The sequence below is a fragment of the Artemia franciscana genome, chromosome 15, assembly GCF_032884065.1.
Source record: "Artemia franciscana chromosome 15, ASM3288406v1, whole genome shotgun sequence".
NCBI lineage: Eukaryota > Metazoa > Arthropoda > Branchiopoda > Anostraca > Artemiidae > Artemia > Artemia franciscana.
In genome coordinates, this window is record NC_088877.1 from 30551127 (window position 1) to 30578638 (window position 27512).

Below are 27512 nucleotides of genomic sequence, written 5' to 3' on the forward strand. Positions count from 1 at the left end.
ACTCCCCGCTCTTTACACTAAAGTTTGACTCTTTCTCTCAACTCTACTTTTTTAAACGGTAAAAATTTTAGCGTAAAGAGCGGGGCGTTGAAGAAGAAGCAGCCCCTTTCATATACGAAGTAATTTCTGTTTGTTTTGAGTTTTAATGTCGCTCCTTACTTTCAGCTAAAAAAAAACTTGTATTTTTTTATTTAATACGCTAAAGTTTGACTCTTTCACTCAACTATACTTTTCAAAACAGTAAAAAATCTTAGTGTAAAGAGCGGGGCGTTGAGGAGAGAGCAGTCCCTTTCACATAAGAAGCAATTTCTGTTCGTTTTAAGTTTTAATGTCGCTCCTTACTTTCAGTTAAAAAACTTTTTTTTGTTTAATTTCTGAACGTTTTTTAATTAGTGCATGTTTTGATTTTGGCTCTCCGCAGATGAATAATTGAAACAAAACTTCCATTTTTTTGGCTAAATGACTTTCTCATAGTTTGGATCGAATGATTCTGAGAAAAAAGGAGCGGAAGGAGGCCTAGTTGCTCTCCAATGTTTTGGTTAGTTAAAAAGTCAACTAGAACTTTTGATTTTTTACGAGCGTTTTTATTAGTAAAAGATATGCGTTACTTACGAGTTAGCTTACGCAACGAACTTCTGTATTCGCATGTTTTTATTACGTATATGAGGGGGTTTACCCCCCTAGCTCTGTACACTAAAGCTTAAATTTTTTCCCAATACCTTAAGAATGACCTCTGAGTCACAAAGGCCGTAGAATAAATAGTCGAAATTACTAAAAATCATTTAGTGTTAAAAAATTAAGAGCGAGGTACTAGGAGGAGGTGAACCCCTCATATGTGTAATAATTTCTGTTCGTTTTAAGTTTTAATGCTGCTCCTTACTTTCAGTTGAAATTTTTCTTCATATTTATTTTTTCATTGTTTTTGTTTTATATAATGCTAGAAAATCCTGCACTCCGTTCATGGAAAGTTTCTTTCCCCATGAGAAATTCCTCCATAGAAAGCTCCTCCAACATATCCCCTCTTCTCAACCCCTTCCCCCTGATCGAAAAATCCCGCTGAAAACGTCTTTACACTTCCCAAGAACCATTACTACATGTAAGCACTGGTCAAAGTTTGTAACTTGTAGCCCCTCCCACGGTGGCTGAGGGGGAGTAAGTTGTCCCCACATACATAGTTATAAGGTTTTTCGAGTGTGTTGAATAATGGCTTTCTCGGAATTTTGATCCGTTGACTTTGGGAAAATAATTAGCGTGGAAGAGGGCCTATGTGCCCTCCAATTTTTTGGTCAGTTAAAAAGGGCACTAGAACTTTTCATCTCCGTTAGAATGAGGCCTCTCTTAATATTCTAGGACCACTGGCTCTATGTGAGCACCTCTGGGGATAAAAAACAAACAAAACACGAAAAAAAACAAATAAACATATCCTTGATCTACCTTTTGGCAAAAAATGCAAAATTCCACATTTTTTAAGATAGGAGCTTGAAACTTCTACATTAGGGTTCTTTGATACTTTAAATCTGATGGTGTGAAATTTCGTCAAGATTCTATGACTTTTATAGGGTGCTTCCCCCTGTTTTCTAAAATAAGGCAGATTTTCTCAGGCTCGTAAATGTTGATGTGTAAGACTAAACTTTATGAAACTTACATAGTTAAAGTCAACATTAAAATGCAATTCTTTTGATGTAGCTATTGGTATCAAAATTCCGTTTTTTAGAGTTTTGGTTACTATTGAGCAGGGTCGCTTCTTACTACAGTTAATATTAAGTGACATCTCGCATATAGTGCTTATGTAGCAGCAATAGTTGTAGTAGTAGCGACAAGAGTTAGCCTATATTGGTAAATTACACCATTGAAACCTTCCTATTGTAGAGCGTAGAAACTAAAATTCGTTACAAAGTAGTGGTGCTAAGTTTGAAGTTACGGAAAGCCTATCAGACTTGACTCAAAACTTTGAGGGTGTGAAATTACTTTGAACTTTGTCCTTTGAGTGTCGTTGAACTTTTGAACTTTGTCGTTTGAGTTGATTTTCAAACAATAGACAGGTCCTTTAAAAGCGGGAAGTTTCCCACTTTCTTTTAAAGTTGGAAAATACATGAAAAGAGTAGAAATTCTTTTTTTGCATGCAGACACAATTTTTTTTTGTATTATGCTTTAGACACATATTTTTGCATTATGCTTTTCAGGTGGAGTCCAATTTAGTATTATTCAACAAAAGCAACAGTACCGTAATCTTCAAGAACCAAAATTATAACTGTAGTATAGCTCAAATTGAGGGAAGTAACTTCAGTTGAAAACCGGATACATTTGGTTAAATTTTGTTGGAGTCAGGACTGTCCTTTAAAAAGTAGAGAAGTCGTGGTCGGTATTTTTAATTTCCAATGCCATGGAGAGTGACAACCTGACGGGTGGATGTCTTTTATTTCCGTTGGATAAGTTAACACACTGTTTATTTGTTCGTTTTTGAGTCTGATATGCTTGATTTTATTGTTCGTTTTAAAGTTTCACGATTAATTATTCTTTGTTTCATTTGCAGGTAAAATTCCTCAATTTCAAAATTGAGAATATTATTGCTACCTACAATATGCAGTCTCCGATACGTATAGAGGTCATACCTTTTTGGTTCGAGACTTTCAGGTACTTGATTTTATCTAGAATTCATAGGCCTTGATAAACAGCATGACTAATGGTGTTGGCATAATTATCTGAAATTTGCAGTATCCCAAGATACTCCTAAGTGAAAAGGACCAGTCAAGCAATTTAAATATGAAAGTTGTTCGATCCCATAAAATGTGTCTTTCAAACAGTTCGTGGTAACGAACTGTGTAGTAAGGAGCGACCCGGCTCAATAGTAACCAAAACTCTAAAAAATTGAATTTTGATATCAATAGCTACATCAAAAAATCACATTTTAATGCTGATTTTAAATATATAAGTTTCATCAAGTTTAGTCTTACCCATCAAAAGTTACGAGCCCGAGAAAATTTGCTTTAGTTTTGAAAATAGGGGGAAACACCCGCTAAAAGTCGTAGGATCTTAGCGAAAATGACACCATCAGATTCAGCGTATCAGAGAACCCTACTGAAGTAGTTTCAAGCTCCTATCTACAAAAATGTGGAATTTTGTATTTTTTGCCAGAAGACAAATCACGGGTGCGTGTTTATTTGTTTGTTTGTTTTTTTTTTTTTTTTTTTTTTTTTTTTTTTTTTTTTTTTTTTTTTTTTTTTTTTTTTTTTTCAGGGGTCATCGTATCGACCAAGTGGTCCTAGAATGTCGCCAGAGGGCTCATTCTAACGGAAATGAAAAGTTCTAGTGCCCTTTTTAAGTGACCAAAAAAATTGGAGGGCATCTAGGCCCCCTCCCACGCTCATTTTTTTCCCAAAGTCAACGGATCAAAATTTTGAGATAGCCATTTTGTTCAGCATAGTCGAAAACCATAATCACTATGTCTTTGGGGATGACTTACTCCCCCACAATCCCTGGGGGAGGGGCTGCAAGTTACAAACTTTGACCAGTGTTTACATATAGTAATGGTTATTGGGATGTGTACAGACGTTTTCAGGGGGATTTTTTTGTTTGGGGGTGGGGCTGAGGAGAGGGGGCTATGTTGGAGGATCTTTCCTTGGAGGAATCTGTCATGGGGGAAGAAAAATTCAATGAAAAGGGCGCAGGATTCTCTAGCATTACTATAAGAAAACAACGAAAAATAAACATGAAAACGTTTTTTTCAAATGAAAGGAAGAAGTAGCATTGAAGCTTAAAACGAACAGAGATTATTACGCATATGAGGGGTTCTAAAAATTCTTTAGCATAAAGAGCGAGGTATTTAGGAGGAGATAAATACCTTGCTCTTTATGCTAAAGTATTTTTAGTAATTTCAACTATTTATTCTACGGCCTTTCTGATTCAGGGGTCATTCTTAAAGAATTGGGACAAAACTTACGATTTAGTGTAAAGAAGGAGGTATTAACGAGGGTACAAACCCCCTCATATACATAATAAAAATTAAAGAATATAAAAGTTTGTTACGTAAGTTAATTCTAAAGTTACGTACATTTTTGCTAATAAAAAAATTCGTTAAAATTAAAATTAATAGTTGCCTTTTTATGTAACCGAAAAATTGCATGGCAACTAGGCTTCCTTCCCCATCCCATATTTCCGAAAATCGTATGATCAAAACTAAGAGAAAGCCATTTAGCCAAAAAAGGAATTAATATGCCAATTTCATTTGAATAGTTTACGTGTGGAGAGTCAAAATCAAACATGCATTAATTCAAAAACGTTCAGAAATTACATAAAAAAACTAGTTTTTTTAACTGAAAGTAAGGAGCGACATTAAAACTTAAAACGAACAGAAATTACTTCGTATATGAAATGGATTGTCCCCTCCGCAATCCCTCGCTCTTTACGCTAAAGTTTGACTCTTTGCCACAATTCTGCTTTTTAAAACAATTAAAAGCTTTAGCGTAAAGAGCGAGGGATTGCGGAGGGGACAATCCATTTCATATACGGTGTAATTTCTGTTCGTTTTAAGTTTTAATGTCGCTCCTTACTTTCAGTTAAAAAAACTAGTTTTTTTTAATGTAATTATACCATAGGTCAACCAAATTATTCCAGACGACAGACTACATAAGCAAGGAAGCGGTTGTTTCTCAATTCCCTTTCAAAGCCTACACGTACAAAGGATGTGGGGTTGTTTTATGATTAATTTCTACATCTTTACCTTAATAAAAAGGGCTATTTCAAAACTTCACATTTTGTATTTTGAAGTATTTTGATTTTTTTTTATTGATTTTAAGTATTGTAGTATTGATTTTAAGTATTTTGAACATACTTCTTATGTTGCCACTATTTATTGGTCATTATTTTGCATATAACCTCAATTAGTTTCTTTTTGGTTATCTCTATGGCTAAATGTCAATCCATTTCTGATCTCCTGTAATGTTTACAATTTTAGAATCCATCCTTGTGTAGGCTATCTCTTTTTATTGCATTTGGTATTAACCGAGTGAAATATAGCAATCGCAAGTTCTGTCGGTCTTTCCCGGTTTTGCTACTATAGGCACTTCCAGGTAAGCTAGGACGATGAAATTTGGCAGGCGTATCAGGGACCAGACCAAATTAAATTAGAAATCGTCTTTTTTCCAATTTTACCAACCGGGGGGGAGTGGAGGGGCCGTTAATTCTGAAAAATTAGAAAAAATGAGGTGTTTTTAACTTGCAAAGGAATGATCAGATCTTAATTAAACTAGATATTTGGAAGGATATTGCGTCGCAGAGCTCTTATTTTAAATCCCGACCAGATCTAGTGACATTGGGGGGAGTTGGGGGAGGACCTAAAATCTTGGAAAACACTAAGAGTGGAGGGATCGGGATGAAACTTGGTGGGAAGAATAAGCACAAGTCCTAGATACGGGATTGATATAACTGGAACAGATCTGCTCTCTTTTGGGGAGTTGGGGGGGTGTGTGTTAGTTCTAAAACAAATAGAATTTTTTAAATAGGATTAATAGGATCTAAATTAATAGGATTAAAAACGATCTAATAGGATTATAAAGTTAAAAATAAAGGTATTTTTAACTTAAAAAAGAGTGATCGTACCTTAATGAAACTTCATATTTAGAAGGACCTCGAAACTCAGATCTCTTATTTTGAATTCCGACAGGATCCAATGTCACAAGGGGGGGGGATCCTGGAAAACGCTTTAAGCGGAGAGATCAGGATGAGACTTGGTGGAAAGAATAAGCACAAGTCCAAGATAGGTGAATGATACAACCGAAGTGGATTTACTCTCTTTGGTAGAGTTAGGGGGGGGGGGTAATTCGGAAAAATTAAAAAAATTTAGGTATTAACTTCCGAACAGATGATCAGATCCTAATGAAATTTGATATCTAGAAGAATCACATGCTTTAAAACTCTCATTTTAAATCCCGACCAGATCCAGTGACATTGAAGAGAGTTGGAAGGGGAAATCGGAAATCTTGGAAAACGTTAAAATGGAGGTATCTTACGAATGGGTGATCGGATCTTAGTGAAACTTGATATATAGAAGAATTTTATGTCTCAGATCCTCTATTTTTAATTCAAATCGGATCCGGGGACATAAAGGGTTTGGGGGGGGGAAGAAATGTTGGAAATCGGAAATCTTGGAAAACGCTTAGAGTGGAGAGAGCGGGATGAAACTAGATGGGAAGAATAAGCACAAGCTATAAATACGAGATTGACATAATTAATACGGATCCGTTGTCTTTGAGGGAGCTGGGGGTTGTTAATTTGAAAAAATTCGAAAAAAATGAGGTATTTTTAACTTAAGAACGGGTGACCGGATCTTAATGAAATTTTATATTTAGAAGGAACTCATGTCTCAGAGCTCTTTTTTCAAATCCTTATCAAATCTGTTGACATTGAGAGGAGTTGGAGGGGGGAACCGGAAATCTTGGAAAACGCTTATAAATATTGTAGATACATTATTGACGTAACCAGACTGGATGTGCTCTCCTTGGGGGAGTTAGGGGGTGGGGTTCAGTGCTTTGGTGAGTTTGGTGCTTCTGGGCATGCTAGGACGATGGAAATTGGTAGGCGTGTCAGGGAGCTGCACAAATTGACTTGATAAAGTTGTTTTTCCCGACTCAACCATGTGGGGGGCTGAAGGGAGTGCAAAAATAAGAAAAATTGGGGTATTTTTAACTTACAAGTGGGCGATCGGATCTTAATGAATTTTTGAATTTAGAAGGACCTCGTGACTTAGATGTCTTATTTTAAGTCCTGACCGGCATTAAGCCTCTGATTTTCGTTTTAAAGCAGTCTATTGATTCTTACAATTTTGCTAGAGCTCATATCTTATGAGCTCTTGGCTCTTGGTTCTTTCGACCTTGTCACAAATGCCATATGAACTCTCAACTTGTTTTTTTTTTTGTTTTAGTCTTGAAGACACTGTCTTTTCACACCCTTTCTAATATGCATCTGTAAATGGGATTATTAACGAAATTTCTTCTCTCTCTGCCCCTTTTGACCTTTTGTCCCTTTTTTCGCCTTCAACAACAATGGTTGAAACTCTTTGGGATTAGGGTCTTAGGTTTATTTTTTGCCACATTAGCTCTTTCCCTGTAAAGCAAAGAGCTGTTGGTCCTTTCCCACATTAATGCCGAAGACAAAAGTTCAAAAAGGGGAATTTTAAAAGAGTACTAACATGAAACATGTATACATGTACACATGTATTGATGTAAACATGTAACATTTACAGTTTCTAAAATATAGAAAGTGCGTAAGGGCAATGGTCAAAGATAGCGAGACCGGTTGGTTAGACAAACGAAACGTTCGCCACCCTGAATTCATGTGTTGGAGCTGAAAATCATACTTAGTTCTGATTTAAATGTTTTTTTTTTATTCTATGTGAAAATATTGGGATATAAGTCCAAGTTATGGAATTTGTTTTTTGAGTTACCAATCTTCATCTGATAACACAGGTTCTATTAACCTTTTTTTCCTTTATTCAATTCAGGTATATCGCCTTTACTTTAAGTGGCATTGCAATACATTGTATCATGTGGTAAATGGTAATCTTTTTTAGTGTCTTTTTACTCAATGTTTGTGAATTAACAACTGCACTTCAATAATTCCGCTAGTTCTTTTATACATAGGCTTCATTTATTTTCTGAGCCGAAAGTAAATGAAATGTCTAATCCTTTTAATCAGAATATTGTGTAAGACATAGCTTTCTGCGTTTTAGTTAGTTTAAAAGTAAGATTTGATTTTGTAGAATTTTGTATGTTCTTTTTTTAAGAGGAAACTCGATTGTATCGATTCCTCAATTGTAAAAAGTTCTTTGTCTAATGCAGCATAGTCTACTAACAACATAAATTGACTGCTTGTTCGAATTAAAAAATGATCCCATTTACTTCTAGGCGTCAAATGCACTGCAATTTAAAAGGTGTAAGATGACGTAAAAAACTAGGCCTATGGTCTAAAATAATTTAAATATCAATATACCGATAAAGCATAAACTGTTGCACACATAAGGGAAATCATACCATTTTTTATACAAATACAACTTTTTTTGTTAAGTGGGAGTTTAATTACTTCCTCATTCGACACTTTAAACAGAATATGCTGCATAATTTGAAGCATTCTGTTTCTTGCCGGCTTTTAGTTGTATTATTCTTTGCTTGCTTAATTTATTTTTAGTAATCACTTCAAGGATTATTATAGACGAAAAAGATTTACACGTTGAACAGCAGTCACAAAGCTTAGATATAAAAACGTTGGTCATATATATATATATATATATATATATATATATATATATATATATATATATATATATATATATATATATATATATATATATTCGTTTAGATGACGATAAAACCTTGAATCTGTTAATTATAACTGTTAAACCATGCATTACGTAAAAAATAATATTAAAAATAAATGTTAAATTGCAAAAGTAAATATTTTAACAGCCACAATGCCCAATGGAAATAATAAAAAGATAAACAGATTAGAAAACTATAAAATTAAATTTTATTTCAATACCTGAAAATTTAAAAGGGGGAAAATCCAGGTTTTTTGACAGCCATCAAAAACTTAATGTAAAATCTCAAAACTGCTTATAATAAAAAATATATTGGCTTCGACATTTGGGTATTTTGTGCCCGTTATCTTCGCTTTAAGATTGAGCTTGTACGCAATTAAATATTACTACCAATACCCTCCTGCACTGCATGTCAAAAATAATAATAACAAGGAATGGAGATAAGCAAATTCATTTCTACGGTTGACCAAATTTCTATTAGTTTTAAACAAATTTTCGGTTAAAGCAATTTTTCCTCGCTGTAGAAAATACTTATGAAAATACTTAATGTTTAAACTTATAATTTTTTTTTTTTATAATATTTATATATATATATATATATATATATATATATATATATATATATATATATATATATATATATATATATATATATATATATATATATATATATATATATATATATATATATATATATATATATATATATATATATATATATATATATATATATATATATATATATATATATATATATATATATATATATATATATATATATATATATATATATATATATATATATATATATATATATATATATATATATATATATATATATATATATATATATATATATATATATATATATATATATATATATATATATATATATATATATATATATATATATATATATATATATATATATATATATCTCAATTATATTCAGCAAAAGCTAAACAATAGCTTGAAAATTACAATAGAAAAGGCTTGAGATGAAATTTTCTTACTTTTACCTTCAACTTAGTAGTATCTGTTTTGTGCTTGATCAAATAGTTCGTGGTAACGAACTGTAGGAAGGAGCGACCCGGCTCAATAGTAACCAAAACTCTAAAAAATGGGATTTGATTTCTATAGCTATATCAAAAGAATCGAATTTCAATGCTGATTTTAAATATGTAGGCTTCATTAAGTTAGGCCTGCCCATCAATAGTTACGAGCCCAAGAAAATTTGGCTAATTTTAGAAAATAGTGAGAAAAAACTCCTAAAAATCATATAATCTTAACAAAAATCACACCATCAGATTCAGCGTATCAGAGAACCTTGTCGTAGAAGTTTCAAGCTCATATCTACAAAAATGTGGAATTTGGTATTTTTGCCAGAAAACAGATCACGGATTTTTTTTTTTTTTTTTTTTTTCTTTTCCGGTGGTGATCGTATCGACCCAGTGGTCCTAGAATCTTGCGAGAGGGCTCATTCTAACAGAAATAAAAACTTCTAGTGCCCTTTTTAAGTGACCAAAAAAATTGGAAGGCACCTAGACCCCCTCCCACGCTAATTATTTTCCCAACGTCACCAGATCAAAATTCTGATATAGCCATTTTATTCAACGAAGTCGAATGACCTTATAACTATTTCTTTGGGGACGACTTACTCCCCCACAGTCCGCGTGAGAGGGGCTACAAGTTACAAACTTTGACCAGTGCTTACACATAGTAGTGGTGATTGGGAAATGTACAGACGTTTTCAGGGGGATTTTGGGGTTGGTGGGAGGGGTTAAGAAGAGGGGGATATGCTGGGAGAAATTTCCATGGAGAAATTTTTCATGGGGAAGAAAATTTCCGTGAAGGGAGCGCAAGATTATCTAGCATTATTTAAAAAAAAAAACAATGAAAAAATAAATATGAAAAAGATTTTTCAACTGAAAGTAAGGAGCAGCATTAAAAAAAACGAACAGAAATTATTACACATATGAGGGGCTCACCTCCCCCTAATACCTCGCTCTTTGCGCTAAAGTATTTTTAGTAATTTCAACTATTTATTCTACGGCTTTTGTGATTCAGAGGTCATTCTTAAGAAATTGGGACAACATTTGAGCTTTAGGGTAAAGAGCGAGGTACTGACAAGGGGGTGAACTCTCCCATCTACGTAATATAAATATGAGAATACAGAAGTTCGTTTCGTAAGCTAATTTGTAAGTTACGTATATCTTTTGCTAATGAAAACATTAGTAAAAAATTAAAAGTTCTTGTTGCCTTTTTAAGTAATTAAAAAAACCGGAGGGCAACTAGGCCTCCTCCCCCTCTCTGTTTTCCCCAAAATCATTCGATCAAAAATATGAGAACGCCATTCAGCCAAAAAAAAAAATATATATATACAAATTTTGTTTCAATTATTCATTTGCGGAGAGCCAAAATTAAAACATGCATTGATTCAAAAACGTTCAGAAATTAAGTATAAAAAGCTATATTTTAAACTAAAAGTAAGGAGCAACATTAAAAATTAAAACAAACAGAAATTACGTCGTATATGAAAGGGGCTGACTCCTCGTCAACGCTTCGCTCTTTACGCTAAAGTGCTTTATTGTTTTAAAAAGTAGAGTTAAGAGAAAGAGTCAAACTTTAGCGTAAAAAGCAGGTAACCGAAACTCTAAAAAACGGATTTATAACAATAGTAATATCAAAAGAATCACATTTTAATGCCGATTTTAAATATACAAATTTCATTAAGTTTAGACTTACCCATCAAAAGTTATGAGCCTGAGAAAATTTGCCTTATTTTAGAAAATAGGGGGAAACACCTCTTAAAAGTCATAGAATCTTAACAAAAATCACACCATCAGATTCAGCATATCAGAGAACCATAAATACTAGATGTTTCAGGCTCCTATCAACAAATATGTGGAATGTTGCATTTTTGCGACATTCCACATTTTTTTTTTTTTTTTTTTTTTTTTCATGGGTGATCGTATCGACCCAATGGTCCTAGAATATCGTGAGAGGGCTCATTCTAACGGAAATTAAAAGTTCTAGTGCCCTTTTAAGGTGACCAAAAAAATTGGATGGTACCTAGGCCCCCTCCTATGCTCATTTTCCCCCAAAAGCACCGGATCAAAATTCTGAGATTGCCATTTTATTCAGCATAGTCAAAAAACCTATAACTTTGTCTTCGGGGACGGCTTACCCCCCCCCCCCCACACACATCCTTGGGAGGGATTGCAAGTTACAAACTTTGACCAGTGTTTGTATGTAGTAATGGGTATTGGGAAATGTACAGATGCTTTCAGGGGGATTTTTTGGTCGGGGAGGGGGGTAGGGTTTGAGCGGGGGGGGGGAGGTGTTCGGGCGAAACTTTTCATTGAGAAATTTTTTATGGGGGGAAGAAAATGTCCATGAAGGGGGTGGAGGATTTTTTAACATTTTTGAAAGAACAATAAAAAATAAATATGAACAAGTTTTTTCAACTGAAAGTAAAGATCAGCATTGAAACTTAAAACGAACAGAAATTATTACGCATATGAGGGGTCCACCTCCTCCTAATAGAAACAGTTTTTACCCCGATTCAACCATCTGGAAAGGACTGGGAGGACGGTTAATTCTGAAAAATTTGAAAAAATGAGGTATTTTTAACTTACGAACATGTGATGGGATCTTTATGAAATTTGACACTTAGAAGGATATTGTGTGTCACAGCTCTTGTTATAAATCCCGATTGGATCTGGTGACATTGGGGGAAATTGGAGAGGGAAACTGAAAATCTTGGAAAACGTGAAAATTGAGTTATCTTTATCTTACGAATGGGTGATCAGATCTTAATGAAACTTGATATGTAGAAAGATCCTATGTCTTAAGATTCCATTTTCAATTCGAATCGGATCCGGGGACTTAAAGGGTTGGAGGGGGGAAACAGAAATCTTGGAAAACAGAAATCTTGGAAAACGCTTGAAGTGGAGAGATCGGAAGGAAACTTGATAGGTAGAATGAACAAATGTCGTAGATACGTGATTGACGTAACTGGAATGGATCCACTCTCTTTAGAAGAGCTAGGGGATCCAGTACTTTGGCGAGTTTGGCGCTTCTGGACGTGCTAGGACGATTAAAATTGGTAGGCGCATCAGGGACCTATACAAATTGACTTGATAAAGTCGCTTTCCCTGATTCGACCATCTGGGGGGCTGAAGGGAGAGGAAAAATTAGAAGAAATGAGGTAATTTTGATTTACGAGTGGGTGATCGGATCTCAACTAATTTTGATATTTAGATGGACCTCGTGTCTCAGAGCTCGTATTTTAAATCCCGAACAGCATTAAGCCTCTGATTTTCCTTTTAAATCAATTTATTGATTTTTAGAATTTTGCTAGAATTCTTGCCATATGAGCTTTTGGCTCTTCTGACCTCGTCACAAGTGCCATATGAACTCTTAGCTCTTGTTTTTGTTTTTTGCTATAACATTTAGAGCTCCAATTTTGATCTTAATTATCACGTCTGCAAAATTCTAACATATTTGGCAGAATTTACGAGAGAGCTACTGACTTTAAAACAGAAATATCCTTTTGATGACCCATAATTGGAACAAAATGAAAAGCCTTATATCATTCTTGAATCGTTAGTTTTCCTGGCAATATCATAGTTTTTAATGGTGTGCTTAAATAAGAAAGTTTTTCAATTGATTATTCATATTTTTATTCCTTTAAGAGTATATTCACCCTTCCTCTACATCAAAAGGATTACCTTGTTTTGCTGGGTCCAAATATATAATATTTATTAAATTTAGTTTAATCCGTATAAAATTACGATTCTGAATATTAATTACCGTCTGAAACTCTGACGTTGTGCAATTTGATTCTTTTTTGCTTGTAGGCTAAATGTCGTTTTGAGGGGCTATTAATTTTATGATATATCATTTTTACTAACGAAATATTTACAAATTATCTGTATATGAAGAATATTTTACTTTATTAACACGTAAGATTAATAAAATTGTAAGATTATTAAAATATTAGTGTCAAGTTAAAACTGTTAACGTTGCCAAGTTAAAACTGAATATTTTCGATTTTTTCAAAAAAAAATTCTTTTTTTTCTTCTTGTTTGGCTATATTAATTTAATCGATTATAAAACGTCTTGGAGTTATTTTCTCTCCCCATATCAGTTCGCTCACTTTCTTCAGGGTTCGAAATTCCCAATTCTGTTTTTTCTTATTTTTGCTGTTTTGTCTATTCGACTAAAGCTGTATTGATTTAAAATTTGACTTAACGTGGGGGTGGTTCGTCATTTAGGATCAGTAAGAGCAGACTAGGATTATCAGTATTACCTTTTCAAACAGTTCGTGGTAACGAACTGTAGTAAGGAGCGATCCGGCTCAATAGTAACCAAAACTCTAAAAAATTGAATTTTGATATCAATAGCTACATCAAAAGAATCGCATTTTAATGCTGATTTTAAATATATAAGTTTCATCAAGTTTAGTCTTACCCATCAAAAGTTACGAGCCTGGGAAAATTTGCCTTATTTAGGAAAATAGGGGGAAACACCCCCTAAAAGTCATAGGATCTTAACGAAAATGACACCATCAGATTCAGCGTATCAGAGAACCCTACTGTAGAAGTTTCAAGCTCCTATCTACAAAAATGTGGAATTTTGCATTTTTTGCCAGAAGACAAATCACGGGTGCGTGTTTATTTTTTTTTTTTTTTTTTTTTTTTTTTTTTTTTTTTTTTTTTTTTTTTTTTTTTTTCCAGGGGTCATCGTATCGACCAAGTGGTCCTAGAATGTCGCAAGAGGGCTCATTCTAACGGAAATGAAAAGTTCTAGTGCCCTTTTTAAGTGACCAAAAAAATTGGAGGGCATATAGGCCCCCTCCCACGCTCATTTTTTTCCCAAAGTCAACGGATCAAAATTTTGGGATAGCCATTTTGTTCAACATAGTCAAAAATCATAATAACTATGTATTTGGGGGTGACTTACTCCCCCACAGTTCCTGGGGGAGGGGCTGCAAGTTACAAACTTCAACCAGTTTTTACATATAATAATGGTTATTGGGAAGTGTACAGACGTTTTCAGGGGGATTTTTTTGGTTTTGGGGGTAGGGTTGAGGGAGGGGGCTATGTGGGAGGATCTTTCCTTGGAGAAATATGCCATGGGGGAAAAAATTCAATGAAAAGGGCGCAGGACGAATCTGGTCACGTTAGAAAAAAACGTCAAATTCAGAGCTTAATATACAATGCTGGGTGTTCGGAGCCTCTCTATTATGGAGTATAATTTGAAAATAACACAACTATACGAGCGATAAAACATATATACCACAACCATAACTCAACTAACGAAAGAACTGATAAGAGATAACACAACTATAAAGCGAAAACAGGTGAAAACTAACGGGAAAATAAACGAACTAAGAGGTGGAAGGGGCCCAGAGAAAAAATATAATCATTTTTCAATTTTGAGCCTAACTTCCGGAAAGGAGTAATAATGTCAGAAGCCCCGAAATACCGAATTATTTTCTTTTCAAACAGTTCGTGGTAAAGAACTGTAGTAAGGGGCGACCCGGCTCAATAGTAAACGGAACTCTAAAAAACGGAATTTTGATGCTAAAAGATACATCAAAAGAATCGAATTTTCACACTGATTCTAAATATATAAGTTCCAATTAATTTAGTCTTTGTCATCAAAAGTTACGAGCCTGAGAAAATTTGCCCTATTTTGGAAAAAGGGGGGAAACATCCCCTAAAAGTCATAGAATCTTAACGAAAATCGCACTATCGCATTCGGCATATCAGAGAACTCTATAGCAAAAATTTCAAGCTCCTATCTAAAAAAATGTGGAATTTCATATTTTTTGCCAGAAGACAAATCACGGGTGCGTGTTTATTTGTTTGTTTGTTGTTGTTTTTTTCTTTTCCCCAGGGGTCATCGTATCGACCAGGTGGTCTTAGAGTGTCGCAAGAGGGCTCATTCTTACGGAAATGAAAAGTTCTAGTGCCCTTTTAAGTGATAAAAAAATTGGAGGGCAAATAGGCCCCCTCCCACGCTAATTTTTTTCCAAAAGTCAACAGATTAAAATTTTAAGATAGCCATTTTGTTCCGCATAGTCAAAAACCATAATAACTATGTCTTTGGGAATGACTTACTCCCCCACAATTCCTGGGGGAGGGGCTGCAAGTTACAAACTTTGACCAGTGTTTACATATAGTAATGGTTATTGGGAAGTGTACAGACGTTTTAGCCAAAAAAAAATTAATATACTAATTTCATTTCAATAATTTATGTGCGGAGAGCCAAAATCAAACATGCATTAATTCAAAAACGTTCAGAAATTAAGTAAAAAAAAACTAGTTTTTTTAACTGAAAGTAAGGAGCGACATTAAAACTTAAAACGAACAGAAATTACTCCGTATATGAAATGGGTTGTCCCCTCCGCAGTCCCTCGCTCTTTACGCTAAAGTTTGACTCTTTGCCACAATTCTACTTTTTAAAACAATTAAAAACTTTAGCGTAAAGAGCGAGGGACTGCGGAGGGGACAACCCATTTCATATACGGAGTAATTTCTGTTCGTTTTAAGTTTTAATGTCGCTCCTTACTTTCAGTTAAAAAAACTAGTTTTTTTTTACTTAATTATTATTTAGTGATACACGGTACTGCTGCAGTAACCAGTTTACATTGATTACTAGCACTAATAAAACTACTAAGACTATCAATAATACACTTAATTATACTTGATAACTACTAGATAGTATATTTTTAACAAATAAATTGCGAAAGCAAGGTGCTCATCCCAGTCATCACCACCAGAGGAAAAATAAAGTGATGTAACGTCTTTAAGGGTTTGATGCATCCTTTTTACTTGCCCATTACACTGGGGTTGATAAGAGGTTGTTTTGAGACCGGTATACCCAATATTTCGATAACTTTCTTCGCCAATTGGACGTGAAATTTGCTCATATATCCGTGAGCAGAGAAAAATTAACTCTATGAACTTGGAAAACCTTTTCTCCCAGAGCCCTACCCACTTTTTCGGCCTTCTGATCAGGAAGAGCCACCCCAAACAAGAGCTTTATGAAATGACAACACACCATAAGAATGACGGAGTCTCTAGTTTTACTCCTAGGGAGTGGACAAAAAACATCTGCCGACAAAAACTCCATCGGTCTACTAGGAATTGGAGTCTTCTCAAGGGGTACCACTGCAGTCATATTGAGAGCCATAGGATTTATACAATCGTGGCAGGTGGAAAGTTACTGCTTTACTTATCTGTACATCTTTGGGAACCAGACAACTTTTTTAATTTTATGGAGTATCTTTGATATTCCGAAATGTCCACTTCTCGTGTGAAAGATATCCAAAACCATAATTATTAAACTTTCAGGTACTACAAGCACAACAGAAATATCATCACGATATAAAGCTGATGGTGATGAGAGGTAACAAACAAGCCCATCTTCTAAGCAAAAGGATTTTATGCTTCTTTCAAAAATACAATATTCTCAAAGGTGGCACACCTTCACACTATCTCAAATATATACACTTAAAAAAGCACTCTGTTTTCTGTTCTTTCCACAGATAAGCCAAATTTTAAGGCCAGGGAAATATCCAAAGCGTGAGCCAAATTCACTATATTGAATAAACCTTTACCTACCTTAGCTTGTCCAACCAGTCTTGAAAGTGACAGCAACTCCACGGGATAATTAAGACTTCAACTAGACTTCAACTCCACGAAAAATGTTCCACGGAAAGCATAGCTCGCGAACTGCTTGAACCAGTGTTGATTCGTTGTGTAATACCTCGTTAGTGACCTAAGTCGTCGTCGCTACGTGCGAAGATGTCACGGAATTCCCAAAGGAGCTCCTCTAAAGCAGAACTGGCGGGAAGTTCGAGATGGTTAATTTTGAAAAAGGCTTAAAAACTAATCCCTTGATATATCACTCCAACCTATTTGCACGGAACCTATCTTCTGATAAGGACCTTCCACTGAACAAATCAGCTGGTTTACCACCTCATGAACAAATCACGGATCTGGATCTAATTTGCATGACAGTTGATGCAATTATAATTTTCTTGCGCAAACCAAAAATCCAATCAGTTAACCAGGCAAAACATTGCTTTTCCTTTTCTAACTTCAACTATTTGTGACGGGACAGCTACTATTATATTTGAGAACACTAGACCCATCTCGATTAACAGCCTTTGGCTCGTTTCGTTTTGTATTCGACACCTCTAGCCACACACTCCAGTGACACGAAATTCCCCTGTTTAATCTTGTGGCAAAATGTCGGTTTCAAAACAAGGCCAGCTCTAACATCCTTTGGAAAGCAAGCAGACAGTACAGGAATTTTAGGATATCCAGGTCTTTGAGCATGTGGCCAGGTACTCTTCAACCAAAATTCATTTGTAGTTGGATAAAAAAAAAACATCCTACTTAATGAATGGATGTCCAAACAAGTTTGGCACAAACAAAACCGTGTTGGTAAAAATACAGCCAAAAATAAAAGTTTCAGCACCACTTCTCCTTCGATACGCAGGGGTCTGATTAAGTGAGAGCTCCTTTACTTTGAAGCTTTCTAGATATAACACACGCCGACTGCAGACTTACAAAGGTGGCTTTAGCGATAAGATTACAATCCGTTCCTGTATCATAGAAAGTCGGCATCTCCACTCCACAAACGTCACCACTTGCAAAAGACAATAACGGACTACGAGTTATTGGACAAACCATGCACTGACGTGATTCCTCAGTTACTGGAACTGCCCTGGGCTCTGAAGACTCGAAGGCAGGTTTGACGGGCTTATGGTCTTACATTCCGCCTCTATCCATTGGTGACCCGACTCTTTTACTGGATCAATATGGGTAAAAGGAAATCCATTCAACCTCATTGGACAAGAACGCAACACATGACCCGTCTGCCAACAATGACAATAGATCACTTCCGATATTGGGCGATACTTGTACTGAATTGGGGACCTAACTCCGCCCCGGTTACTTCCACGGGACGTTGACTGATTGAGGTTTTAAAACATGGGGCAGGGAAGGTATTTATCTGATGGCCTGGCAGCAACTTGACTTGAAACTTCCGACGAGCCTGACGTGTCCTAGCCTCCCTCAGAAGCTCGACACAACTTCTAAATGTCACCAGATTAGCCTTAGCAAATTTTTCAAATTATGAAAGTGGCAATCTTCACAGAAATTCTTTGACGGATACACTTACGACCTGTGGTCTTGACCAGTCGGGGCCTGCAAAACCATAACGAAGGTGAAGAGACTTTGAATCAACTCCTCTGGCTTCATTGACCCTGGTTCATTCGTTCAGCTGCCAGTCTCAAATCAGCCTCTTTGCCGGCATAGCGTGAAGCTATGACTGCTTCAAGAGCATCCAATGATTTTTTTTCATGGCTTGGCATTTGCCTAAGCCAGAGTTTCAAGGGACCCCGCAACCTACTCTCCAAAATTAGCTACGACTCAGGGTAAAATGTGATTTTGGCAAATATCAAATTGGATCTGACCTGATCCAACAACGCCAAGGGGTTCAAATCCCCCTTGAATGTTAGGATATCCTTTGAAACATCAAGCCTAAGTCTAACTTGGTTCAAGCTAACCTCCTGATGAATAACCATTGATGCACTTGAAAAGGGACAAAACTGTTGGTCTCAGGGGTGGGGAAATTTCGAAAATATCATGTTATCTGGACGTACGATAGCCATGATTAAAATTCGAAAGTGGAATCAAATCCTCCAGCAATGATCTGATAAACCGGTTTCTCGTGAATCGACTGCAAAAACTGAGCCGTTTTCTCAAACCATTAAAGCCCCTGCCACCTGTCACTCTACGACTTTGCTCAAATAATCTTGCAGGATCATTCCCAGAACTCCTACCCTCATCATCTGAATCAATTCCATCGAAAAGAACATAAAACAACAAGACAGTTGCACCCAAGTCATCTTCTTGCATCCCAAATCCATCCAAAAACGGTTCTTTTGACGGAAAGGATTCCTTGACGTCATTTTAAAATATTCAGCTAGGACTCACACAAAAGAAGGAATTACAACAGTAACAAAACAACAAACCAACGAACTCATTAACCAATCAAGGTGAACCTCAATGTCAACCAACACTATTAATCAATAATGTCAACCTCACTAATTCAACAAAAGGTCTATCCCTTGTCCTATAGGAAACCACAATATATGTCAACCTTTAAAAACAACCGATGGTCATACCCTGTGTCCATTTTCTTTACCAAGGGCACACGCCAATATGAAATAAGAGTTCTAATACTATAGCTGTAAATCATCAGAGACTTATCACAAACTTCACAATTTATTCAACATTACATTATTTCTAAAAAAAATTATATCTCTATTAATCAAACAGTCTATAATATTAGGTTAAAAAATTTTACTTTCACAAATTCTTTACTATTAAGTGTCGGCCTGCACATCATTTCTAATTCATTGGTGAAATGACCAATTTTTTCTGATAACTCATAATTCAATCCAATCTTGGCAGACTATTGAAAGGGCACATTGGTAACACTCGAAAGTGTATTTAATCCAATGATTGAACTTGAATTGTTTAGCATTGTTACTATTAATTTTTGTTATTCAGTATTGTAGCTTGAACTATTAAAAAAAAAAAAAATCTCGATTGATATCAGATATGCCTTCAAGTACTTAACAATCTCTAAACCTATACCAAAACCAGGAAAAGAATTGAGGCATGTACCTCAAATAAACTAAGTCAAAAACATTTGTGGAAATTCAACTTCAAAGACTTTTGTGATCTCAATAAACAATGTAGAAATTTTTGTACAAGAGTGTACAAACTCCAAGACTTCCACCTAACTATATAGGAATAAGAAGATGGCCCTATAAACAACACCACTGAGTACTGGAACATTAACCAGCTGCTCTGTGAAACACTTATTAGTTGGCGGGGGGAGGGTTATATTCAACATGACAGAGATACTAGCTGCTTCAAACAACGCCGATAATATAGGGCTAACCAGATGATTCACACACAACCTGTTAGTATGGGTAGGGGGGGGGTGTATTCCACGTGATAGAGATACCAAATACTTCAGGCAACGCCGATAATATAGGGCTAACCAGTTGATTCATAAAACATTAGTTAGTCGGGAGGCGTTATATTCCACAGGATAGAGATACCAACTTCATCAAGCAACGCCAATAACATAGGGCTAATCAACTGTTTCACATTAAAACTAGTTACACCTCTCCCCTTGGAAAAAATAATCCAAAAGAGACCGGGGGGTGGTTAATCTGGTTGTCTAACATAACACCAAATACTTGATTAAACATAAGAACAGCCGCACCATCCACGGCAAAAACCAAAATCCGTATGCAAAACACAACACCGAACAACTAATAAAATACGCGATCAGCTGGACCATCCACAGCAAAAAGGCAAAATAGAAAAAAAGTAAAACCTGACAAATTTTGCAATTTTAAAAATTTATAAACGTAAATAAATAGAAGAAGTAGTGTCCACCCTTTGGATTCTGCGACACACAAAGCCACCTCTCTTTTCTGCTAGATTATTAATCACGAATAAGTTTAACTATGATTCCCTCAAGACGCAGGTGCTATTAATTTTCTTCCAGATGCAGGTGCTTGTTAATTCATAGAAGTTGTGTGACATATTAAATTTATTGAGGGTGACGTAAACTTGCGTGACTAGTTAGATCTGACGATTTGCTTCGGTTTTATTCGTGCATCGGAAGGATAAACATCTACATCTTATTTTTCTTAAGTAAAGATGAAATATTTCAAGAAGACATGTATACATGTTATCGTTGCAGCAGTATTGAATACCGAGAGAGAAAAATGTTATGAATTATGAAACAATTGCTAGTGGTAACGCTATTGGACATGTATGTATTTATTGTCATGGCAATAAGGAGGTAAATTTCTCTGGGGTATCGCGAAAATTTAAGTTTTATAGAGGTCGATATGTAAGAGTAGCATCACCAGAGAAGTTATTGAAGAAAGAGAACGCAAACATAAAACAATTAGCTGATGGCGAAGGCAAAATTCTTACTACTGCTGCTGGTAACATATTACCACTTGATAAGTCTTATCGTCATCCTTCTGCTATTAGCCTTCAACGAAACGTAAAAAGAAGCAAAGCACACCCATTTACCAATGTCATGCACCATATCTTGTCTAGGTGCCAAAATTGTAATCTGTGTAAAGATGATTGTTACCGCTCCTATCCCTAAATGACAGTAGAGACTAGCTTAATCCAATATCCTTGCTGTAGCATGGTGATGTAAAGGTATAAATAATATTCATTCTTTGTTAGTCTATAATCGGTTGTGAGAGTGTCAAGATTAAAAATAAATTAAGTGGACAAACAGAAAATTATATAAAATTTTGTTACTTTGGAAAAGTGGTTATTTCTAGATGATAATTTTCCAAGATTGTGAATGCAGAAGAGAATCTTCACTAAAAAATGATTGACACTATAATGAAAAATGAGTCAGTAGGAATATTGTCTGAGACTTACGTGTCGTGGTTCCAAGGCATTTAGTCAGTTTATTGACATACTAATCGAAACAAAACCAAATGATGCATGTCCATAATGTTTGTACACATTGGAACGCTGGTCATCCTGTGAGCAGTGGCGTCCCAAGGGGGATGCAGAGCCCCCTATTGTTTTTTAGATTCGGTAAAATTTTCGCCGAACATAAAGTTTTGGTGGAAACGGGCATTGTAGAGAAGCCACGATACCCATTTCTAATATTAATTTTCCATCTACTTCCATATAGCATTATTTAACGCATGTGTTTGATTCCCATTCACTATCCAAATTATGTGGATTCGGTAGTTTTATCACACTAGTTCTGCCTAATTAAAAATTTGGTGATTTAGCTTCTTCATTTGGCTGGAACAGAAGATTCCACATCTTTTAAATTGAAACTATAATTTAATTGCTGAGATAAATTCATTGAATTGAATTGAAAAAAACCTTTCAATAATAGGCTTTTCAAATATTTTTTAATAAGGAGAATCATTACATCCTAAAATCATTGCATCCTATTAGCCTTTCCTCTGCTCATCAAGATGTTTATTGAAACATCTCTTGTTATTTGAAAGTATATCTTTTGGAGACTACCCTACTGTCTTGTAAACAATAATTGTTTCTTATTGATCAACATTTATTACTGATAAATTTTATTACATAATTCCATTAAATATTTTTCAAATCAAACACACATTCAATGCTCTTTACATTCAGATCAATTAACCAAGCTAATTGATTAGTAATAGTCATTTTAGCGCGTTGATAAATTCGTTTCGATTAATTGGAAGATATTGCCTTTCTATAGGAATCTCCTCGAGTAGCTCTCCTTGTTCTGTTTTTGGAAAAAATTCCAGACCATACGGAGGTTTTCTTATTAAAAATTAAATTCTCAATTACATATTACTACCACTGCTAACAACTCACTGCAGTACCAGGCCCTCTGAGGCTGAAACACAGCTTTCTGTTTTTTAGAGTATATAAGAGTTCATTCAGTGTTCATTTGGAGTTCAAGGAGTTAACAACAAAACGAGTTTTTCATTTCTTTTGGATAAAATCAATGCTTAAATTTGGACAGATTGTGTAACCAACTAGTTACACCAAGATTGAAATATCTTTTTTCACCTATGTGGCTTTGTCCCAATATTGTGTATTTTTTTGAATGGTGAAAAAAAAGTCTTATTGCTAAGTAACGATATTGGATCAAATCAAGGAGTGACAAGGGTTTACATTTTGCACACTGATAAGTTTATAAGGATGAAAATGACAAACCAAACACAAGAGACCGAGAAAATGCAAAGCGCCCAGTTTTTGCAAGAAATTAATTTTAAACTGGGTTTATCACCGGCGCTTTCGCAGAAAGATAAAACGATTCCTGAACTTACGGATAGTATTGTTGCCGTACAAGTAGTTAAATAGCATTATTACGCAGTTATCTAACAATGTTAAGACGAATAAAGAAATTAAAAGAAAGCTTGAAAATATGGAATCCAGCCTAGCAGTCTTTTATGAACGAGCCAACCAGCTCGAGTCTGAGCAGAAAAGAACGAATTTGATCATCTATAATTATGCTCCTCAACACCTCGGCGATTATTCTCTGAAGCAAAGAAATAACGGGATTATTAAACTGTATTATGCCGTCTCTCGAAAGAAACCGAGGTGATATACGAGACTTTTTTTTATTGAAATCAAGGCCAATAGTAGTAAAGCTAAACTCAGTTGAAATCAGAGACTATATTTTAAGAAAGATCTCTGTATTAAGAAGGTTCGGTCTATTGGTGGCTCCGGATTACACAGCTGTACAAAGGGAGGCCCGTAAACACTTAAAGGAAATGTTGACTCTTGTGCAAAATGACGACCATATGGAAAGTTACAAGGTGACAAATTGTTTTTCCAAGGCCAAATATTCAGGTATGACGGAAATTCCACTGTCGAGATTAAGCGTAAATTGCAGCCAGTACAAAATCATGGTCCACCCTTTAGTGCTAGGCTCCCAAATAATCCCAGTAATGTTCCAATGATGCTAGATAGTGATGCCAGTGATAGTGATATTGAGACATTGGTACCATCAACCAACACTCCTCAGGTATTATCGACAGCTAAAAGACCTACTAGCGCTATTGTCAGCCCTAAAGACCTGCATCGACCAGGTGCTCGTAATGTAGCACCCAAAGGAAGCTATTCGCCAAGAAAGAAGTTAAATCAAAGACATCGGGGTGGTTTTTCACGTTATTTTTATGAAAATAAACACCGAAGTTTGTTAACGGACACAAATAACCGCAGTCTTGAGCATTATCATGTTGCCTTTTCCTGGACTAAAACTAGCAACGAGTAATTTCAACCAAAGGCTAGTGATGTTAACGTGCTGACAAAAGGTGTACATACATAGGAAATAGAGGGCCATATGCTGAGTCTAGTGTCATAGAATATACAAGGATTATATGATAAGTTGACCTATTTATATGACGATTTAATTTCGTTTGATGTGATTACTCTCCTGTATTACCTCTCCCCGGGCATTTGGTAGAACAGATTGTGGGTAATGTATCAAGAAATAATAGGCATTATGGTGGCATTTTGGTTTTGGTTAAAACATCTGCTATTGAAGGTTATAGGAGAATTAATAGTAGATCTGAAAACTTACTTGGGCCGTATATTCGTTTTAAATATGGAAAGCAATTTATTTTGGGTGGGTTAAATTTGAGTTCCTATAATCGAGAAAATACTTGGGAAATTTTATAAGAAAGATTATCTTTAACACAAGAAAGTTATAGAGATATGGAGTGTGTGTTGATGGGGGATTTCAATGCTTTTTCTGACATGGAGGCTGAGATCTCAGATGTGTTGATCCCAGATTTAGGTGATTTTGTCCCAATTTTTTATAGAATACCACGAAGGAACAAGGATGAAAAAACAAAAATAAATCTATGGGTAAGAAAGCTCCTTGTGTTTTGTGGGGAACATGGTCTGATGATTGCAAATGGTAGGTTTGGGAATGATAAGGGTAGGGCTGAGTTTACTTGCCTTACGGGTCCAACTCCAAGTGTTGTAGATTATGCGCTAATTAATACGCATTTTTACCTGAATCAATTAATATGGGAGTATTAGGTTTAGTTAGATCTGACCATAGAGCTAATAAACTTGAGGTAAAGATTGGGCAGTTTTTGGGCCGCGGTCCACGAGTGAAAAATTTCTACAATATGGTTTATAGAAAAGTAGGTTTAAAAAAATGAATAAGGTATGATCTAACAGATAAAGATATTGAGGCATTTAAAAGGGAGCTCTTGGAGTCACATTTAAAAAATAAGTTGAGAGAGTTAGAAAACAATGAAAATGATGCACATAGTGTAATTATGCAGTTAAATGAAACAATGGGCTGTTGTGCAGAATCTTGTGGCCTGACAGAAAAATTAAGAAAGAATGATCGGTATTTTGATTTGGATTTCAATTTAATGAAAGGAGAAGTGAAATATTTACTAAATCACTTGAATGAATGTGAAAGCACGGAAGATCAAAGTTTGAGATTGGCTAAATATGAAGATAAGAGAAGAGAATATATAGGTTTAATAAAAAAGGAGAAAAGAGTATGGGAATAAGAAAAAACTGGAAATTGCTAATAATTAAAAAAAAATGTATATTTAAAGAAGTTTTGTGGCCATAATAGGAATGACAGTAGAAAGGGAAAATTTAATACCTAGCCTGTTCTAGAAGCTGATTCATAACCTGATTACCTAAAAAAATTGGAAGGTGATTGTGCTGATCTTCAGGAGGTAGTGCATACCCCAGAGATGGTTAATTGTCCTATGAGGGAACATGATTATGATTTAGTGGGTAATGTGAATGGCCAAGAGATAAAGTTGGTATTTAATAATTTTAAAGGCTATACTGCTGCGGGTGTTGATGGTACACCAATAAAGTTATTTAAGAATTTTCTTTCCATTTTAATTCCGATAATTGTTCTTCTTTGTAATAAGGTGTTAAAGTCAGGGCAATGGCCAAGCGCTTGGAAGACATCATTGTTTATACCACTTTTTAAGAGAGTAAATCCGAAGGCTTTTGAGAATTATCGTTTAATTGCGCTTGTCCCTGCTTTAAGTAAGGTATTGGAGAAAATATTAGATTCGAGGCTTTCCAACTGGTTAAATAAAAATAATTTAATACATAAGGAACAAGGAGGTTTCAGGATAGGGTATGGGACGAAGGATAATGTCTTTATTTTGAAGGCATTGTTAGATAGAAATGGAAAGAGAAAAACTTGTCTTTATGTGGGATTTCTGGACCTACATAAGGCTTTCGATAGTGTCTACAGAGAGTTATTGAAAGAAGCCCTGCTAAGAAGTGGCCTTCCTCGTTTATTTGTTAGTTTGATAGTGATCATTTATAATTGCGTGAGTGAAATCGCATAAGTTAGTAATAGGTTTTCGAAGCTTTTTGTTATTAAGCTGCGAGTAAAACACGGTGGCACCTTTTCTCCGAAGTTGTTTATTATTTATATATATGATGTTTTTAACTTTCTAGAGAAAAGATGGGGTCCGAAAGTTAGCCTAGGGACCCAAAAACTATCTCTTTGATTATTTGCAGATGATATTGCTTTGGTGGCTAATAAACTGCAAGATCTACAGACGCTTTCAAATCTCATAGAGGAATATTTGCAGATAAAAATTTAAGGCTGAACACTGAAAAAAGCTGAGTAGTTATTTTTGAAAAAGGAGTGTAGGTGGCGAAGAAAAGTATAGATTTAAATTTAATAAAAAGGAACTAATTATAAGTAAAAGAATAAAATATTTAGGCTTTACCTTATCGGAAAATGGAAGCCTAAAGAGTCGTGTTGATGAGATAATTGAGAGAGGTAGAGTGGTCATGTCTGCAGTTTTTAGAAACCCGACGATAAAGGGGATTAAAAACCCAAAAATACATAAAAGAACATTTAATACAAAATTTTACTCGCGATAGATTTTGGAGCAGAGATATAGGGTGGAGAAACGATGCAGTAACTGGAGCCTCTTCAGCTCCAGTATTATAAAAGAGTGTTTGGTCTACATCAGACAACTCATTCACAGATTCTGAAAGGTGATGTGGGCCTGTTTTCTTTAAAGCTATATAGGTATATTTTAATGTTTATATTCTGGTTGAAGTTAACTAGGAGTAATGAAGATAGACTAGGAAGAGTGGCATATGATCTGAAGTTGAAAAGTGGTTTAAGAACCCCGTGGTAATCCCAAATTCAATCATTACTAGAAAAAGTAGGAATGCCTTACTTATGGAATACTGGTCTTTGTTCTAGTGATGTACACACATATTTAGAAAGCCAGGTAGGTACTATTTTTATTAGACAGTCAGGAAATTCAGCATTAGCAAGGACTTGTTTTAGATTCTACAACTCTACAACATTATAATCAGGCAAAAGCTGGTTTCTAAGAGGAGGTTTATTTTAAATTTAATTTACCCCCTATGATTCTATGTCCTTGGATTCAGCTTAGAGCAAATTGTCTTCCAATCCAGAACAGGCAAAAATGTTCAAAAAAAAAAAATGATAGTTGGTCCTGATAGGCGTTATGTTTTTCCCCTTTGTAAACACGAGGTGGAAGACTTGGATTATTTTCTCCAGAATGCCCGGTGCTCTTTGATTTACGGGAAAATTATTTCCATGGAATTAATTTTTATGG

At 35.2% G+C, this 27512-nt stretch overlaps 1 protein-coding gene and 1 long non-coding RNA gene across 2 annotated transcripts in view; one reads left to right on the forward strand and one right to left on the reverse strand.

Moving 5' to 3' along the window:
- LOC136036327 (ATP-dependent DNA helicase PIF6-like) overlaps nucleotides 1–3165 on the forward strand; it is a 35231-nt gene extending 32066 nt beyond the window's left edge. The window contains exon 5 of the mRNA XM_065718484.1: nucleotides 2534–3165. The gene's annotated coding sequence lies outside the window, so the exon portion shown is untranslated. The remainder of the gene's footprint in view (nucleotides 1–2533) is intronic.
- The window catches only part of LOC136036330 (uncharacterized), a 350999-nt gene that overhangs the window by 283462 nt on the left and 40025 nt on the right, over nucleotides 1–27512 (reverse strand). The window lies entirely within an intron of this gene.